This window comes from Hyperolius riggenbachi, chromosome 10, assembly GCF_040937935.1.
Source record: "Hyperolius riggenbachi isolate aHypRig1 chromosome 10, aHypRig1.pri, whole genome shotgun sequence".
In the NCBI taxonomy this organism is placed as follows: Eukaryota; Metazoa; Chordata; class Amphibia; order Anura; family Hyperoliidae; genus Hyperolius; species Hyperolius riggenbachi.
In genome coordinates, this window is record NC_090655.1 from 157657304 (window position 1) to 157677609 (window position 20306).

Here is a 20306-nt window from a genome sequence, read left to right on the forward strand (position 1 = left end):
CATGCTGTCTTTAAATGAGGTACCTAGTGCTGAGGAGATCATTGTGCTACCCCCTTAGTATGGTCTGATAAGTAAGGCATCCGCATACATGCAAAATGGGCACCACAGAATTTTGTGAGCTGGAAATAGCCGCTAGTAGAATATCCATATATACAGGGCAGTTTCTAGGCAATGTGCCCCCCCCCCTCTCCCGCGCGCGCACACACACACACACACACACACACACACACACACACACACACACACACACACACACACACACACACACACACACACACAGAAACAGGTATAGGTGCCCGCATAGATTAGCTAGGGCTAGCTGCCTACAGTATAGGTAGCCAGCTATATGTCCCTCCCAGTATAGGTATCCCATATAGTTGCCCCCAGTATAGGTCAGATAGGTAGGTGCCCCCATATAGGCTAGATAGGTAGGTGCCCCCGTATAGGTTAGATAGGTAGGTGCCTCCAATATAGGTAGCCAGTATAGTTGCCTCCAGTATAGGTTGGGTAGGTAGGTGCCTCCAGTATAGGTTGGATAGGTAGGTTCCCCCAGTATAGGTTAGGTAGTATAGTTGCCCTCAGTATAGGTTAGATAGGTAGATGCCCCCAGTATAGGTTAGATAGGTAGATGCCCACAGTATAGGTTAGATAGGTAGATGCCCCCAGTATAGGTTAGATAGGTAGGTGCACGCAGTATAGGTTAGATAGGTAGATGCCCCCAGTATAGGTTAGATAGGTAGATGCCCACAGTATAGGTTAGATAGGTAGATGCCCCCAGTATAGGTTAGATAGGTAGGTGCACGCAGTATAGGTTAGATAGGTAGGTACCCCCCAGTATAGGTTAGATAGGTAGGTGCACATTGTATATATTAGATAGGTGTCACGGTCAGTTACCTGTTCAGAGGAGGCGGCCAGTACGCACGGATGCTGGTGGTCGTCCTGGTGGGTCTCGGCGGGGCTGCCTGTCGATGCTCACCAGTGTGCGCTGCATCGCACGGCGTAAGCGTTGGCGTCGGGAGGCACTGGCGTGAGCGTTGTGTGACGTTGCGTGCACAGGGATGGCTGCTGTGTATGTTTTGATCTGGCGTTGGCGCGTGCGCGCACGTGTATGCGCGCGTCTGCATCTGCGCGCGCGTCTGCATCTGCGCATGCGAGTGCTGCGCGTTGTGCTGTGCGCATGTGCGCACGGTGCGTCGCGCTGTGCACGCCAAAGAAGACCTATTTAAGTCTGGAGAGTACATTGCCACCTTGCTGTAGTATTGCAGCTAGTGTTGTACTCCCGTGCCGTGACCTAGTGTCTGCCTGCTTGTTTGTTCTGGAACCTGACCTCGGCCTGTCTGACTGCCCGCTTTGTTGATGACCTCTGCCTGCCTGACTACCCGCTTTGTTGCCGAACCCTGCTCGTCTGAGAATCGGCTCCGTTGCCGACCTCTGCCTGTTCTGACTACCCGCTCTGTTGCCGAATCCTGCCCGTCTGAGAACCCGCTCTGTTGCCGACAGGGATGAGCAGAAACTACGCCAGTGCGAATTTACGCATCGTAGTTTGCATCTATGCATCGTAGTTCGTAGGTGAAGTTGCAGAACTACGCTTACGAATTTACGCGTAGCGAAGTACCGCTACGCGTAGCTTACGCTTACTATGCGTAGTTAACATGTGTATTGCATAGTGAACTACATATGCATTACTCGCGTCTATTTTTCCGCGTACGATTGTATGCTTACAAATTTATGCATTGGAAAGGGGAATGTACGCATAGAAGAGTTCCCGGGATAAGCATCTAAAGAGGAATTAATGCGTAAATTTTTTGCATACAGGCATAAGCATCCACATACACTACGCTTTGCACTACTTGTTATTGCGTATTTTAACGCGTATTCTACGAAATGCATACGAAGTGAATATTTGATTTCGAAGCTGTAGTTTGGCGAAGCGTAATTGCGTAAAACTACGCGTAGTTTCAGCGTAGCGAAGTTGGCTGACTACGACCATCCCTGGTTGCCGACTCCTGCTTGTCCTGGGATTTGCCTTATTGCTGTTCACACTGGTCGCTGAGTCCTTGCACTACCAGACTCAGGCCAGGGGAGTGCCGTGGTTCCAGTCTGCTCAGCTCACTACCAGATCCTGCGAGCACTCCTGCCTCCTGTACACCTTAGTACTCCTGTCCCCACTCCAGGAGTGCCAGGTGTCAAGCTGCAAGAGTTGCTACCCTCAGCACACCGGTCTCCTCCACTACAAGGTTTGTGACAATAGGTAGGTACCCCTCAGTATAGGTTAGATAGGTAGATGCCCCCAGTATAGGTTAAATAGGTAGGTGTCTCCAGCATAGAGGCGGGGGGAGCAGGCATAGCAGAGTTTCAACTTACCTTCCTCGATCCCCGCACGCAGCCTCTATCTTCATCCTGTCCCGGCATCCGTCGCATTGGTAAGAGCTCCCCCTTTGATAACATACAGCTACGTCATCACAGGGGGCGCTGTTACTATCGTGACAGACGCCAGGACAGGATGAAGATAGAGGCCACCCTCCTGCCGCTTCGCCTGGTGCCCCGTGCGGCCGCACCACTTGCACGCCCGTAAAAAAGGGCCTAAATATATACAAACTGTGCAAACCAATAATTCAGTCTCCAAAAGTCACTGTTCGTCATAAGATCGCTATAAGGATTTCCCAGATGAAACCCTATAGAGAAAGCTCAGCATAGTGCATTACTGTTATAATAGGCCAATCCACAGCACACCACCAGTGAGAAGTGATGCACAAGGGATCCAAGCTGTGTGCTCCACACATTAAACCCCCTCAAGGATATGAGCTCACCAGATCCCAGCTACCTCAGATATCAGGTGGATCTAGCGTTTTTTTCCTAATTCATGCGCAGAAGTCACTTCAACCCATACAAATCTCTTTAATTCAGTTCTCTCATGTATAAAAAATATAATAAACATAAAACCATCATAGCGTAAAATGACATCAAACAAACAGCTCCCAGCGGTGTCCGCTCTTCTGCTATGGGTAAGGCGTCCTTCCACCCTGCGGATTCAGTCACGCAGATTCCCTCACTCTGAAACCCGGCTAGTTCCTTGCTGCCTCTGGATGACATCTGACGCACCAGGCTCCACTCTACACGTTTCGTCCTATCTGACTCATCAGGGGCTTATGCATAGCAGGAGAGCAGACAACGCTGGGCATAGTGTGTTGAACGCTCTTATTGAGCAGTGATGCATTGTGGGTAAGCACAGTTACACACTTAAATCTGAAATCTGAAATATTGCTAATACTTTCTGCTTTAAGCAGGCAAACCACACTAAGCCAAGCTTTTCCCTAGAGCTTTTCCCTAAAGCAATATATACTTATTAAGAAAACTCAAGTTTTCAATTTATAACTACAGCTTTCTCACAAGCTACTCTGCAGAGGGGGCCATGGTATATAAATCTTAGTGACCTCTATTTTTAGCATTGCAGTGAGACACATTCAGCTCTTTCTCCCACCTTCCTCCATTAAACAGAACAGACTGCTTGACAGAAAGGTAAACAGCGTGTCTATACCATGATCATTGCTATTCCGTCACCCAAAACATTCTTGAATCGTTATTTCAGTATTTAAGCATAAATGTAACAAATAAAATTGTCAAGAGGTTTTATGTGCAGGCTTCATTGCTAATTAAAAAGACACACATGGAAAATATTTCACTGAATGTTAATGTCACCTTCAATCCATACAAATGGGTTACATGTAATGCCCACTTACAGCGTGAAACCTATTGATTTGGTTACGAGGTTAAAGCAATAGTCACCAATAAAATTTACATTTAAATACAGGACGCTTAATGGGGGACACAGCTGTCAGGCAAATAGTCCTTGCTGTCAACATTAATAGGTAACTCACAACACACACACACACACACACACACGCACGCACGCACACACACGTCTCCATATTTCATGCCTAGCAATGCTAATATGTTGCTAATATGCAAATTAGGGGATGGTCTAAATCAGATAATTATGTGAGGTGTACAGCCTAGCCTAGCCATGGCAACAGCAAGCAGGAGTATTTATAGAGAAAGATGTGTGATCACTGGGTTGCTGTCTATTACTGGGTAGCTGTTATGGGGATGTGTCACTGGGTTCTGTTTGTTAAAATGGCCATATACTATTCAATTATCACTTCATTTTTATTTTTTTTTGTTTGATATCACCATCAATATTGCAAACAATATTATGATCAGTTATTTTATGACCGACTTAAAACCAATATTGCGTTTTTTTCTTTTAATCAATTTATGCCCTTCCTATCGATTATAATATCAATCAAAATATCGATCAAAAACAAAATCGTGGGATAATTAAATAGTGTATGGCCAGCATTACTGAGGGTCTGTCATGGTTAGAAATTTCGCGAACCTCCGATTTTGCGAACCTCCTTTCGTGGAAGGTTCAGTTCGCTCAACTTTCACGAACCGCAATAGACTTCAATGGGAAGGCGAACTTAAACATTTTGAAAAATTTCTGCTGACTAGAAAAATGATAGAAAAGATGTTTTAATGGGTCTAATACCTGGAGGAAGACATGGTTGAGTGAAATACACATCAAAAGTCCCAGAAAAAAATCTGGATTTAACACAAAGCAGTGTTTTAAGGTCAGAAATATCATTGAATGTTGAATTGCAGGCCTACACTGCTTTACAACATCAGGAAGTGTAATCCCTCCTCCCTCACTCACTCCTTCCTTGACTTCCAGGAAATTGTAGTATTTCAAAAGCCAGCTTACATACCTTGGCCAAGAATTGAACCCAGGTCTGAGTGCGTGGTAGGTAGCTCACTTCACCACTATACCACCACCAACACTACATGCTGAAGCCAGCCTAGCATGTACCATTATGATATATCCAAGATAAAAATAAGCTTGCTTAAAGGATTTGTAGTATGTCAAAAGCTAACTCACATTGGCCAGGAATAGAACCCAGGCCTACCGCTCTGTAGGCTGCTATCCTAACCATTATACCACCACCCAAAGTTCGCCTGGAACCGTTCGCCGGCGAACCGTTTGGGCCATCTCTAGTCATGGTATCTTGGGCTGCTGTCTGTTACAGGGGTCTGTCATTGGGTCATCAAGTGCTGCATACTACTGGGGAGCTGTCATGGGGTGCTGTCATTTAGTGTGGGGAGAAGGTTTCTCATGGGGTGCCATCTGTTACTATTGGATGTTCTTCCATACTCCTGTCAGTCTCAAGAAAATGACAAATATTCACAAAGCTGCACAGTTCTTAACTCACCACAGACATAATTTCAGAATCAGAATAAATTTATTTGGCTAAATAAGTTTGCATTTACAAGGAATTTGTCTTGGCAGTTGCCTACCAGACACAAAACAATACAAGTACAGACCATATATATATATATATACTGTATATTACAAGTCAAGGATAATATGTAAGTTCTAGTGGCAGTGAACAGGGTGAGAAGTGTTCATTTTCTGTTCTGTGCTGAATGCTTTTAAGTCCAAGGAGATCTACAGTGATTCTGCATTAAAGAACACATCTGTGATGCACTAATAAACAAAAATCTACTTACCTGGGGCTTCCTCCAGCAGCCCTGGGCTGGCAGCCGTTCTGTGCCCTCGCCGCAGCTCCGCTCTCCGCCAGTGGCCCGGGGTCCCCTCCGGTGCAAGATGCCTACCACGATTGAGCATGAGCCACAACGCTGAGGTGCCGTAAATGCCAACCTGGCGAGTTCGGCATCTGCACCGGAGGGGACTGGCTCCCAAGAGCCTGGAGTAAGTAGATTTTTGTTTTTTTACCTCCCTGGCAGTACATTTTTGTCTGGATTTATGGATCTAAAAGCAGTACATTTTTTTCAAGAATTTTAGGCCTCCAAATCTTAAATCATAACTCACCAAAATATATCAGAATAAAAGCCTGATAGACAGTCTGCATATACAGTGGGTTGCAAAAGTATTCGGCCCCCTTGAAGTTTTCCACATTTTGTCATATTACTGCCACAAACATGAATCAATTTTATTGGAATTCCACATGAAAGACTAACACAAATTGGTGTACACATGAGAAGTGGAATGAAAATCATACATGATTCCAAACATTTTTTACAAATAAATAACTGCAAAGTGGTGTGTGCATAATTATTCGGCCCCCTTTGATCTGAGTGAAGTCAGTTGCCTATAGGCATTGCCTGATGAGTGCTAATGACTAAATAGAGTGCACCTGTGTTTAATCTAATGTCAGTACAAATACAGCTGCTCTGTGAGGGCCTCAGAGGTTGTGTAAGACATATTGGGAGCAACAACACAGTGAAGTCCAAAGAACACACAAGACAGGTCAGGGATCAAGTTATTGAGAAATTTAAAGCAGGCTTAGGCTACAAAAAGATTTCCAAAGCCTTGAACATCCCACAGAGCACTGTTCAAGCGATCATTCAGAAATGGAAGGAGTATGGCACAACTGTAAACCTACCAAGACAAGGCCATCCACCTAAACTCACAGGCCGAACAAGGAGAGCGCTGATCAGAAATGCAGTCAAGAGGTCCATGGTGACTCTGGATAAGCTGCAGAGATCTACAGCTCAGGTGGGAGACTCTGTCCATAGGACAACTATTAGGCATGCACTGCACAAAGTTGGACTTTATGGAAGAGTGGCAAGAAGAAAGGCATTGTTAACAGAAAGCATAAGCAAGAAGTTTTAAATCAGTACAATACCCTACTGCTACAGAAAGCATAAGAAGTCCTGTTTGCAGTTCGCCACAAGCTATGTGGGGGACACAGCAACCATGTGGAAGAAGGTGCTCTGGTCAGATGAGACCAAAATGGAACTTTTTGGCCAAAACGCAAAACGCTATGTGTGGCGGAAAACTAACACTGCACATCACTCTGAACACACCATCCCCACTGTCAAATATGGTGGTGGCAGCATCATGCTCTGGGGGTGCATCTCTTCAGCAGGGAGAGGGAAGCTGGTCAGAGTTGATGGGAAGATGGATGGAGCCAAATACAGGGCAAACTTGGAAGAAAACCTCTTGGAGACTGCAAAAGACTTGAGACTGGGGCGGAGGTTCACCTTCCAGCAGGACAATGACCCTAAACATAAAGCCAGGGCAACAATGGAATGGTTTAAAACAAAACATATCTATGTGTTAGAATGGCCCAGTCAAAGTCCAGATCTAAATCCATTTGAGAATCTGTGGCAAGATCTGAAAACGGCTGTTCACAAACGCTGTCCATCTAATCTGACTGAGCTGGAGCTGTTTTGCAAAGAAGAATGGGCAAGGATTTCAGTCTCTATATGTGCAAAGCTGGTAGAGACATACCCTAAAAGACTGGCAGCTGTAATTGCAGCAAACGGTGGTTCTACAAAGTATTGACTCAGGGGGCCGAATAATTACGCACACCCCACTTTGCAGTTATTTATTTGTAAAAAATGTTTGGAATCATGTATGATTTTCGTTCCACTTCTCATGTATACACCACTTTGTGTCTGTCTTTCATGTGGAATTCCAATAAAATTGATTCATGTTTGTGGCAGTAATATGACAAAATGTGCAAAACTTCAAGGGGGCCGAATACTTTTGCAACCCACTGTAAATAAAAGACTGGAACATAAAATTGTTGAAATAATTCAATGTATAAATAAACTAAAAAAATTGCAAAACTACAAATAAGGCATTATAATACAGTGTGTACATACAGTACAGTATATACCTAATACACCTCCTGCGTGTGGTATATCTTAAACTAGGGAACGGCACACAGGGACAGGGTGACATTACAATCAGGGCAGTACAATCATGATTCTTTAAGAACTTTTTTGCTTTTGACATCGGTCTTGCTGCAGCATACAACACTGGGCAGCACGGTGGCGTAGTGGTTAGCGCTCTTGCCTTGCAGCACTAGGTCCCCAGTTCAGATCCCAGCCAGGTCAACATCTGCAAGTAATTTGTATGTTCTCCCTGTGTGATCGTGGGTTTCCTCTGGGCACTTTGGTTTCCTCCCACATCCCCAAAACATTCAGGCAGGGAACACACTTGACTGTTTTCGTGCGCGTTTTCTGCACAGAAAAACTGATAACTCATGTTAATCAATGGGCTAGAACACACTTACTGTGTTGTTCGCACGCAGAAAAAAAACTGACATTCTGCATCCTGACTCTGCACATTTTGGCAGTTTCCTCTATCATTTACATAAGCTGCTGTGAAAAAACGCGCGCGTTTTCCTGCATGGAAACACACTTGGTGTGCAGAAAAAGTATGCAGAAAAACGCGCACGGAAAACTGAAAGTCAAGTGTGTTCCCTGCCTCAGTTAAATTAATTGGCTCCCCCTTAAAATTGACCCTATACTACAATATAGACATAGGACTCTGGTAGGGATTAGATTGTGAGCTCCTTTGAGGGACAGTTAGTGACTAGGCTATATACTATGTACAGTGCTATGGAAGATGTTGGTGCAATATAAATAATAATACAACACACAACCTGGTTGGTGCATTTTTTTTGGAGTGGGTGGGATTGTAGTCCATAAAGTGACGGCCAGTGGGCGCTCCGGATTTACTATGTAAGAGGTACAGCGCCCAACTCTGGCATCTGGTTAGGTGTGATACTTCATGCAGATACATTCAAAAACCTTCCAGATAAAATCTGCATGAGTTACTGGCCTGTCACTGGGATGTTTGTACAGGATGTACACATTCCACAGACTTTGTTCCAGAAGATGCCGAAATATTTTTTTGTAACATTTCTTCTGTTGTACTGCGGGTAAAAAGTAATCGCTTGATCGACTCTGTCTACACCACCCATTGTGTTGTTGTAGTCCACCATGACTTCAGGCTTGTCAATCACCTCCTCTTGTTCTGGTGGTGACAGTCAAGGTGTCATGGATTGTCCTAAGGAGACACACATCTTTCTTGTCATGCCAGCGGTGAGCCAACATTTTTCCCTTTTGCCTTATTTTCACTGGAGTTGCTCTTTAAGTGCATTGCAGCATTAAATGGGTGATGTAAATCATTCACCTCTACTTCAAGGTACTTTATGCACTTTTGTGGGCCTGCAATTGAGTTACTGAACTCAACCAATTAGAAAAAAAGAGAGAAAGAAAGCTGAACCAAGCCTCACAATTCCAGAAATTAGACCCTTTATTAGAGACATCAATGGGTAGCAAAAATCCACACAAAATTAAAACTAATTAAAACTTGTTTAAAATCAAGAAAGAGTGTTGTGCTTAAACCTCACCCATACATGACAAACACTCTGCATACTAATGTCCTATCCAGGCGTTGCATATAAATCCTTCAAAAATTACCACTGAGGCTAAATTGGGAAAAAAGATGGTGAACTGCTTGAGTCTTAGCAGTGAGGTCTCATTCAGATCATTTAGCACAGATGGCTGTGCGATTGAAATGCAAAGTGTATGATCGCACGCCATCTGCACTACTATGCTCTGCGCTGCAGAACCCATTCACTACTGTCGCATCTGTGCTGCGATTCACAAAAAATACATGCAGCAGTGCGATAGCGCATCGCACTGCTGTGCAGCGCATATGATGGGAACAGTAGAAGGGCTGTCTATGCCCTTCTATCATTCTTGTGTGTCGCACACTATACACTCTACCAAAATGCGCATGGCAGTACATATAGTCTGAACGAGGCCTTAGTGGTGTATGCTAATAGGCTGATAGTTCAAGCTATAATGCTGCACATCCAAGTTCCACACAATGGATAAATTCCCGCAGCATGCCACTGCACAGCAACCACATAATTTAGCATATGTCCTCAACATGGGATCCAGGCAGCTGCTGTTTTCCAGTCGATATGCAGGTCCCCTTAGCCACAAGCATATGATGTTTTGCAACAAGCATGAGGTTAGTCTCAGTAATTAATGCAAAGCCATGTGGCGTTTCTGCAGCTTCCATGCATAGGTTAGTTCATCAAACAGTGTACTGATGCATCAGCGTCAAGACATAACATCCAGTGTAAAGCAGCTTCAGAAAGATAGTGTTTCTCACCTGCCTGTGAGGCTCAGCACCTTGGTTTCTGCCTCCAGCTGCAGGGACACCAATCTCCATTGTTAGCTTAATGTGAGTACTCACTTTTGTCATTTATGACACTGCCCATGTTTGACAGATGGGTATCCACTCTGGCAGCGCTGGTCACTTGTAATTCCGTCTACCTACATGTTTCGTCTAATCCTGGACACCCGGAGGGAGGTAAAGGTCAACGGGAGTTACCAGGGTATTTTTACTGTGCTGTATGTGCATAATAGTTATGTAAGTTTAAAAAGTGCATGTGTGCATCAACATCAACAGCCTCACTGTAAATCCAGAGAAAAGAAGGCCACAAGGATTAAAATGATCTGCTTGACTGAGTTATAGATGGACTTCTATGCTTAGAAGGCAAAAAACAAGGAAAAAAATATAGTAAACCTGGCACGTCCTTATTCCAGGGGTGTCTTGTAGATGCTCTCCCCCCAATTATTGTTTCCTCCTTTTGTCTCCCTTGTGTCCTTCTGTCCCTTTGGTGTCCTCCTCCTGCCCCCCTTTATGTCCTCCTACTTGTCCCCAGTGTCCTCCTGCACTCCCCAGTGCAATGTAAATAGTGGCAGCAGCCATGTGTATCTCTCACCTGATCCTGGGAGTCCGCTGTGGTCAGATGCTTCTCTCACACACGCCTTCCCCTTAGTGCCGGTCGCGTGTGTAATGATGCAACCAGTGAGAGAAGCAGCTGATCACCTGTGGGCTTCCAGGATCAGCTGAGAGATACATGCGGTTGTTGCCGCTCATTACATTTACACAGTGCCAGTGCAGGAGGACACTGGGGACAGTCCAGGGTCTCTCCGACATCACAGCAGGTCATATCGGCGGACAATCATAAGTCTGAAACTCCCTGTATTTAGATTATAAGACTCAGGGACTTTTTCTCGCCACTTCTGTGCGAGAAAAAGTGAGTCTTATACAGTACATTTGGGTAGATACAGTGCATTTTTTCCCCTACAAAACCTTGCAAATAATTTACCCAGAGTTTGCAAATTGTAAAATCTTTCTTCAGCCTCACTCAGATTTACATTCTGAAATGTATCTCAGATGGCAACATCTTTAATGCTGGCAGGTGTTTCACTGCAGAATGAAGGTGGCCATACAGGTATGGGAGGTACCATAGGGAACTATGGCAACCTTAGTAGTGTAAATCTCCGTCCCCTGCAGCGTGAGGTGTTCAGCTGTTGGTCGATAGCTCATCTGATTGGTGAGTGTAGCATTGCTAGCTAAATATGAAGCAGTTGTTGTGCAGATTCACATGTTGCAGCAGCAAACCAGTATCTGAATTAGGTGTATTTGTGAAGTACAGATGTTTTGTACACATAATTTTTATTAGCAAAGAAAAGCTAAGTATTAGTACAAAGTATATACATTGGTGACAGAAAGTGTAGCATGGAATACAGGGGTAGGGAGGCTAGTTTAAGATGGGGGTAAGGGGAGGTAAAGGGGGGGCCCTAGGTTAAAGAGAACCCGAGGTGGGTTTGAAGAATGTTATCTGCATACAGAGGCTGGATCTGCCTACACAGCCCAGCCTCTGTTGCTATCCCAAACCCCCCTAAGGTCCCCCTGCACTCTGCAATCCCTCATAAATCACAGCCACGCTGCTGACAAACAGCTTGTCAGAGCTGGCTGTGTTTATCTCTATACTGTCAGTCTGCTGCTCTCCCCGCCTCCTGCAGAACTCAGGTCCCCGCCTGCATCCTTTCCCTCCCTCTTGATTGGAGGGAAGGGATGGGGGCAGGGACCGGAGCTATGCAGGAGGCGGGGGAGCAGCTGAGACTGACACTACAGATGTAAACACAGCCTCACAGCACGGCTGTGATTTATGAGGGATTGCAGAGTGCAGGGGGACCTTAGGGGGATTTGAGATAGCAACAGAGGCTGGGCTGTATAGGCAGATCCAGCCTCTGTATGCAGATAACATTCTTTAAACACACCTCGGGTTCTCTTTAAGGAGCTGGATGGCTTGAGGGAACAATGAGTTCCTGTGTCTGGTGGTCCTAGTGGGTATGGACCTGTGATCGTGGCCCAAAGAAAGGAAATTTAGTTAACTTTTTTTTTTATTTTTTAATTAACGGAATTCTGACATAAGTGTTTGTCCTGTCTAGGTGGTTCACAATGTACTCCATTTCAGAGTGCTTGTGATTTATACTTCTTTATGCTACCTAGAACTTTCTTGAGCGAGCTGAGCCTCAGGCTTTGGCCCTTTCACTACAAGATCAGGACAGTAATTTAGTCAGTAACCGTCTTCTTCACAGCCATGGCAGAGCTTTATAATGATTCTAGATGTACAGCATCCGCAGGGACTTGTGCACGGAGCCAGTGGGAGCATACAGAGGACAAAGGGGGGGGGCTGTAACGCGTAAAGTCCTGGGGCAGCAGTTTGCAGGAGATCGCGCGCACGCTGCGCGCGCATCTCCTGCCTGGTGGGCAGAGCGGAACTCCGTCTTCAGTCTCCTAGTGGCGATTGCCGCTCGGAAGACTGTTACACAGCGAGACCGCCGTGTAGTTACATGTACAGCGCTGCGATCCGCAGCAGCGCTGTACTGGGGACAGCAGTGTGACACGGCTGTTCCCCTGGGGCACATGAGAGCAATCGGCTCTCATAGGCAGAAGCCTATGACAGCCAATCACCATTATTGGCTGGCTGGGGGGTGGGAGGGATCAAAGAAAAAAAAAAGAGAAGAAAATAGTAAAAAAAAATATAGAAAAATAATAACATAAATATTTATTTAAAAAACAAAAACAAAGGGGGGGGGGGGATCAGATCCCACCAACAGAGAGCTCTGTTGGTGGGAGGAAAAGGGGGGGGGGTTAATTGTGCACTGTGTTGTGCGGCCCTGCAGCTTGGCCTTAAAGCTGCAGTGGCCATTTTAACAATAAAAGGCCTGGTCTTTAGGGGGGTTAAGCACTGCAGTCCTCAAGAGGTTAATAAGTAAGACAAGCCAGTCAGTCTAACCTTTTTTCATAAGTGTGACCTTCCATCCCCGATCCCCATGATTAATTTGGTTGCCTGTTTTTATACATGTTGTAAAACTTCAATGTCCTTCCTGTGCCCAATTAAAAAAATCTGACAGAAAAATTATTATATAGTATTTTACAGTAAACAAAATAAGTGTGTACACTTTTAGATCATTTTCCATTGTCGCAAAGACTAATAACTGTCAGAAAGCAAAAATTATTCTGAAGTCACAGTCTAATATGCATTTCAAGGTGGACCAATCTCTAAAGCAAACAGTGACCCTCATTATAAAGAAATTGTCATTTGCTTGTTGCCAATATAAATCAGAACTGTAGTCACAGGTTTCCATATGCTCCAATAGTTTAGCTACACTCTTGTAAGCTCTAAGAACATACTCTTGTTAAAACAGTGCCTGAAAGGGTTTATAAATACTACTAAATACTGATTTCATGATTTGGATGACGATGGGATTGGGGTAGGAGTTAGAACAGCAACCACAATGGCACAATTGAGACACATAGGTGTGTATGGTGATGTAGTGGAAAGCACTCTCGCCTTGCAGCTCTAGGTTCCTGGCTCAAATCCCAGCCAGGGAACTATCTGTACAGAGTTTGTATGTTCTCCTCATGTCTGTGTGGGTTTCCCCTGGGCACCCCAGTTTCCTCTCACATCCCAAAAACATAGAGGTAAGTAATTTAGCTTCCCCCTAAAATTGACCTTTGTCTGCGATGGACATATGGTAGGGATTAGCCGCCTATATTTCTGCCATGATCGGGGCCACCTCAAGCAAATGTTGGATCTAAGGCTACATTGAAAATTAGGAAGCTACTAATGCATCACACGCAATGATCAGCAGCAAAAACTAACATAGCTATCATTCTAAAAAAGTGGATGTAGTTACAACATGGGTATGAATATACAGCAAGCTGCCAGGTAGCTGTGTTAACTTAAATTGCATTAACAACCTAAATCTCAACAACAGGGCCGGCCCGCCCATGAGGCGGGGTGAAACGTTTGCCTCAGGCGGCGCTTCTGAGGGGGCGGCACCCGCCCGTCCGTGGGTGTGGAGTGCCGCCCGAGCTGGAGGGAATAGCGGGCAGGAAGGGGGTATTGGGCCTAGCGGCGGGGAGGGGGGTCGGACCCCCCCCTCCCTCGCCTGGGTCCCCCGTCCTCCGCTCCCCTCCAGCTTGTTATGCGCGCTGGCTGGCTGGCTGCAGCTGTAAGAGGCAACGGGCGGGGATCACTCACCTCTTCCTCGTTCCAACGTGCGCTCCACTGACGTCACTTCCTGCGGCGTAGCAGGAAGTGACGTCAGTGGAGCGCAGGCTGAACGAGGAAGAGGTGAGTGATCCCCGCCCGTTGCCTCTTACAGCTGCAGCCAGCCAGCCAGCGCGCATAACAAGCTGGAGGGGAGCGGAGGACGGGGGACCCAGGCGAGGGAGGGGGGGTCCGACCCCCCTCCCCGCCGCTAGGCCCAATACCCCCTTCCTGCCCGCTATCCCCTCCAGCTCGGGCGGCCCCCCCCACACCCACGGGGGGGGGGGGGGGGGGCGCAGCGGCGATTTCTTTAAAGTTTGCCTGAGGCGGCAAATGGTCTAGGGCCGGGCCTGCTCAACAAGTACAACACTGGCACTGTTAAATCTCAACAACTGCAGCAGTGGTATTCCCAATGTTAATGCATGTTGGTATTATTATGGCTCAGTACAAATTAACAAGCTGACACATCATTGCATTCCAGCAGTTCTGGAGGTGTGTTTAGCTTCTAAGGGTAACAATGGTTAATTTGCATATATTCAGCAGTGATGCACTGGGAGACATCTCAAGCTCACTCCAACCTGAATTATCGCAAATTCTTTCTGTTTTAAGAAAGCAAACTTTTGTTTTTCAATGTTAATAACATCTCCTAACAATAATTGCAGCTGTAATATCCCTAGTACAGTATGAATAGCAGTAATATGTCCATCACAAGTACAGTAGTAATATCCCAATCATAAGTGCAGTAGTAATTTCTTCTCTCTAGCAGCAATAACTCACATCACAACAAGTGCAACAGTAATATTCCCATATTAATAAGCACATTTGTACAACCCCTAATCACAAGTGCAGCAGTAATGTACACATTATGATAAGCAAATCAGTAGAGTTTCTCACCCAGATGCAACTTGTTCATACAAGAGTATGCAAATATTGTATACAAATGAATGCAGCTTGAAAATTGACCAATCAAATGCCTTGCTGGAATTTCCATTTTCAATTTGCATGGATTTGCATTCAAAATACACTACAAAGAGAGGAGTAGTTCCCTAAAAACCGCACCACTCAATTCAATAATGAATAGTCGAAAATCTTTATTCAGTATACAAGATGTAAAAACACTTAAAAACAAAGGATCATGGGGCACATGATGATGATAATAAATGCACTAAATAATTCAAATAGCCACACTGTCTGCAATAAACCTCCTCAAAAAATACATGTGTATGATTATGAACCAATTAATAATATACGTATGTGTAACAACAGTCATAGACCCCCTGACAAGCTGTCAGCCAAAAATAGTGCAAACACTGTATAAACAGATAAAGTGCATAGTGCAAAGATGAGGATGAGAGAAACATGTAACACCCATCCAGTAAAGATAAATAAGACAATTGTGCAAAAAAGGAATTCAAGTAAACCACGCTAAAGTGCTGGATAGTGAGGATGCAAGGTAGGGCTGAGGCTTACCAGGAAGGAGGAAAGGCAGGCAAGGGAATGGAGTGCCCCCTCGGACGCCGTCGCGATTCGCTGCCTAAATGTGCAGCTTCGACTGGGCTAAAGGACCTACGTAAGTGGCCGGCTCTTTAATGAAGGACCTAAGTATTCCCCTTTTACCCTACCGGCACTACATTTCCCAAGATCCTTGTGGGTTCTGAGAGGAAGCGGGGCGGCGTCATTTGACACTGCTTCCGGTTCTTCCTAGTGCGCGGCCGCGCACATTGCATGTCAGTACAGGTTGTCCCCTGTCTCCGCCCACTTAGGTCCTTCATTAAATAGCCGGCCACTTACGTAGGTCCTTTAGCCCAGTCGAAGCTGCACATTTAGGCAGCGAATCGCGACGGCGTCTGCGGGGCACTCCATTCCCTTGCCTGCCTTTCCTCCTTCCTGGTAAGCCTCAGCCCTACCTCGCATCCTCACTATCCAGCACTTTAGCGTGGTTTACTTGTATTCCTTTTTTGCACAATTGTCTTATTTATCTTTACTGGATGGGTGTTACATGTTTCTCTCATCCTCATCTTTGCACTATGCACTTTATCTGTTTATACAGTGTTTGCACTATTTTTGGCTGACAGCTTGTCAGGGGGTCTATGACTGTTGTTACACATACGTATATTATTAATTGGTTCATACTCATGTATTTATTGAGGAGGTTTATTGCAGACAGTGTGGCTATTTGAATTATTTAGTGCATTTATTATTATCATCATATGACCCATGATCCTTTGTTTTTAAGTGTTTTTACATCTTGTATACTGAATAAAGATTTTCGACTATTCATTATTGAATTGAGTGGTGCGGTTTTTAGGGAACTACTCCTCTCTTTGTAGTGTACAGTATATTTTTTGGTTCCTTTCTGCACGCTCTTATATTTGCCCATATTTATGGTGGAGTGGATGGTGCTTGCCCAACCTTGTGTGTTATTGCATTCAAAATATGCATAGTTCTGTTTCAACTCTGAAGGATTTGCATGTCATTGGTCATCCCTGCATCAGTAATATCCCTCATCTTATCACAACAAGTACAGATGTAACATCCACATCATAATATAGCAATAATATATGCACACCAAAAGTGCAGCAGTCATTTCATCCATCTCAACAAGTGCATTATAATAAGCATGTGATTAATTGTTTGTAAGACAAAAAGGAGACAATTGAGAGCCCCTGATAGTGCAATATGTTGAGCAAGACAATCTCCAATATTGTATTGTAACGATCGGTGTCAGCAGACAGAGAGAATCTGATTATTGGTGATCTGCAGTATCACCAAGAATACAGATATATACCTGATTATTGATGATCTGCAGAATCACCAATAATACAAGTATTACTAACCTCTGGACACCTATGTAATGGGAGTGTTTGGTGCAACAGTAATGACTTTGAGTGGGACCACCCGAGGAGCAGGTGGTCCTTGGCCGTATGGGAGTTACCTCCCTCTGATAAGTGCAAAGACCTTTCAGCAGCCTGAGACGTTCAAAGGGTGGAGCCCCAGGCTGAAAAGCAGAAAGGCCCTGAGGCTAAGTGACACCTAGAAGGTGGGCGTCACAAGCAGGTCTGGAGACTAATCTCTCAATGGAGAGGGATAGCTCTCAAGGTCGGGCAGGCCAGGTCGGCAACACACGAGCAGATAAGGTACAGAGACAGAAGGCTGATTCGGTAACCAGGGGCAGGCAGGATTGGCAACAGGATATCAGATATGCGTAGGTACTGAATCAGAAAGCAGAGGGATAGTCAGGAATGCAATAGGTCATAACAGATATCAAACAATACCTAGTCTTGGGTGTGAGGTCCGTGGTCTCAACACCCTGGAACTAGTCTGATGTATAATATGATGGTAACACAGTATCCCTAGTCTTGAGTGTGAGGTCCGTGGTCTCAACACCCTGGAACTAGTCTAAAGTATAACACAATGATGACACAGAATCCCTAGGCTTGGGTGTGAGGTCTGTGGTCTCAACACCCTGGAACTAGTCTGAAGTATAACACAATGATAACACAAAATCCCTAGTCTTGGGTGCGAGGTCCGTGGTCTCGACACCCTGGAACTACAGGGAGTGCAGAATTATTAGGCAAGTTGTATTTTTGAGGAATAATTTTATTATTGAACAACAACCATGTTCTCAATGAACCCAAAAAACTCATTAATATCAAAGCTGAATATTTTTGAAAGTAGTTTTTAGTTTGTTTTTAGTTTTAGCTATTTTAGGGGGATATCTGTGTGTGCAGGTGACTATTAACTGTGCATAATTATTAGGCAACTTAACAAAAAAACAAATATACCCATTTCAATTATTTATTTTTACCAGTGAAACCAATATAACATCTCAACATTCACAAATATACATTTCTGACATTCAAAAACAAAACAAAAACAAATCAGTGACCAATGTAGCCACCTTTCTTTGCAAGGACACTCAAAAGCCTGCCATCCATGGATTCTGTCAGTGTTTTGATCTGTTCACCATCAACATTGCGTGCAGCAGCAACCACAGCCTCCCAGACACTGTTCAGAGAGGTGTACTGTTTTCCCTCCTTGTAAATCTCACATTTTATGATGGACCACAGGTTCTCAATGGGGTTCAGATCTGGTGAACAAGGAGGCCATGTCATTAGTTTTTCTTCTTTTATACCCTTTCTGGCCAGCCACGCTGTGGAGTACTTGGACGCGTGTGATGGAGCATTGTCCTGCATGAAAATCATGTTTTTCTTGAAGGATGCAGACTTCTTCCTGTACCACTGCTTGAAGAAGGTGTCTTCCAGAAACTGGCAGTAGGACTGGGAGTTGAGCTTGACTCCATCCTCAACCCGAAAAGGGCCCACAAGCTCATCTTTGATGATACCAGCCCAAACCAGTACTCCACCTCCACCTTGCTGGCGTCTGAGTCGGACTGGAGCTCTCTGCCCTTTACCAATCCAGCCACGGGCCCATCCATCTGGCCCATCAAGACTCACTCTCATTTCATCAGTCCATAAAACCGTAGAAAAATCAGTCTTGAGATATTTCTTGGCCCAGTCTTGACGTTTCAGCTTGTGTGTCTTGTTAAGTGTTGGTCGTCTTTCAGCCTTTCTTACCTTGGCCATGTCTCTGAGTATTGCACACCTTGTGCTTTTGGGCACTCCAGTGATGTTGCAGCTCTGAAACATGGCCATACTGATGGCAAGTGGCATCTTGGCAGCTGCACGCAGGGGCGTCTCACCCACCAGGCAAGTATAGGCGGTTGCCTGGGGCGCCATGAGGTGGTGAGGCGCCATGAGGTGGTGAGGCGCATTCCCCCGCCGCTGCTACTGTGACCATGTTTTTTTTTTATATTATATTACCTCCCGACTCAGTCCCCGGTGCTCGGCACGCTACCATGTGCTCAGCAGTGCCTCCACCTCCACTTCTCCCCAGCCAATAGAGCAATCAATACTGCTCTTCTCTGCCAGGCTCCTTCTTTAAAGCTGTGCCCCTTCTTCTCAGTAGCCACACAGGTAAAGTGCCCCACGCCAGTCAAACCAGGAGCCAGCTTATGCCCCCGACAGTCTGACCCCCCACCTGTGTCACTGGCTGCACACAGACACTGGAGCGAGACAGCCAGGGGACAGATGCAGTGACAGAGAGAAGAATGTGATGTGTCCGTGTTGGAGCCCCGCCCCCGCACAAGACAGCAACACAGCCCGGGAGAAGGGAAGTTTCTGCTACAGAGTAGTGATGGGAATTCCGGCTCTTTTCAGAGAATCGGCTCTTCTGAATCGGCTCCCATTAAAGAGCCGGCTCTTATGGCTCTGAATCGGCTCTTCATTAAATATCACTAAACACCACTCAGAATCGGAGTAAAAGCCCCGCCCCCGTCTCCATGACAATTCCAGACTGCTTCTCTGACTGGGGCAATCCCTCCTGCTACTGCTCTGCTCCGCCCCATACACTCCTACAAGCTGCAAGTGGAGGACTACATCTCCCAACATGCCTCAGCGCCCTTTATTGCAGAGCAAAGCAGAGCTCTGTGGGGCGGCTGAGGCATCGGCTCTTTCAAAACTGAGAACCGCCTCTTGTCGTTCGCAGCAAAGAGCCGGCTCTTAGAGCCGGCCCGTTCGCGAACGACCCATCACTACTCCAGAGATGATAAGCTGCATGCACAGGCAGAAGAGAATATATGCAGGCAGGCTGCTAAGAACACTTCATGTTCTGTGTGCAGACTCCCAGTACTGTTATAACTGCTAGAATGTGCCCTGCTCTTTTGATACTAGAGTTTTCTTTGAAAGCTGGTTAGGCTGTAGGCTGGTAAAGCTGGAAACCTGTGCTTTAGTGCTGTGCTGTCTCTCCCTCTCTGTTCCTCTGCCCCCTCTTCCATCTTATGCTGTCTCTACCCCTCTCTGTTCCTCTGCACTCTCTTCCATCTTATGCTGTCTCTCCCTCTCCCCTCTGTTTCTCTGCACCCTCTTCCATCTTATGCTGTCTATCTCTCCCCCTCTCTGTTCCTCTACCCCCCTCTTACATCTTATGCTGCCTCTCCCTCTCTACTCTTTCCCTCTGCTCGGATTACGTGTATTTTCTGGTGAAACGCTGCTGCCCTAT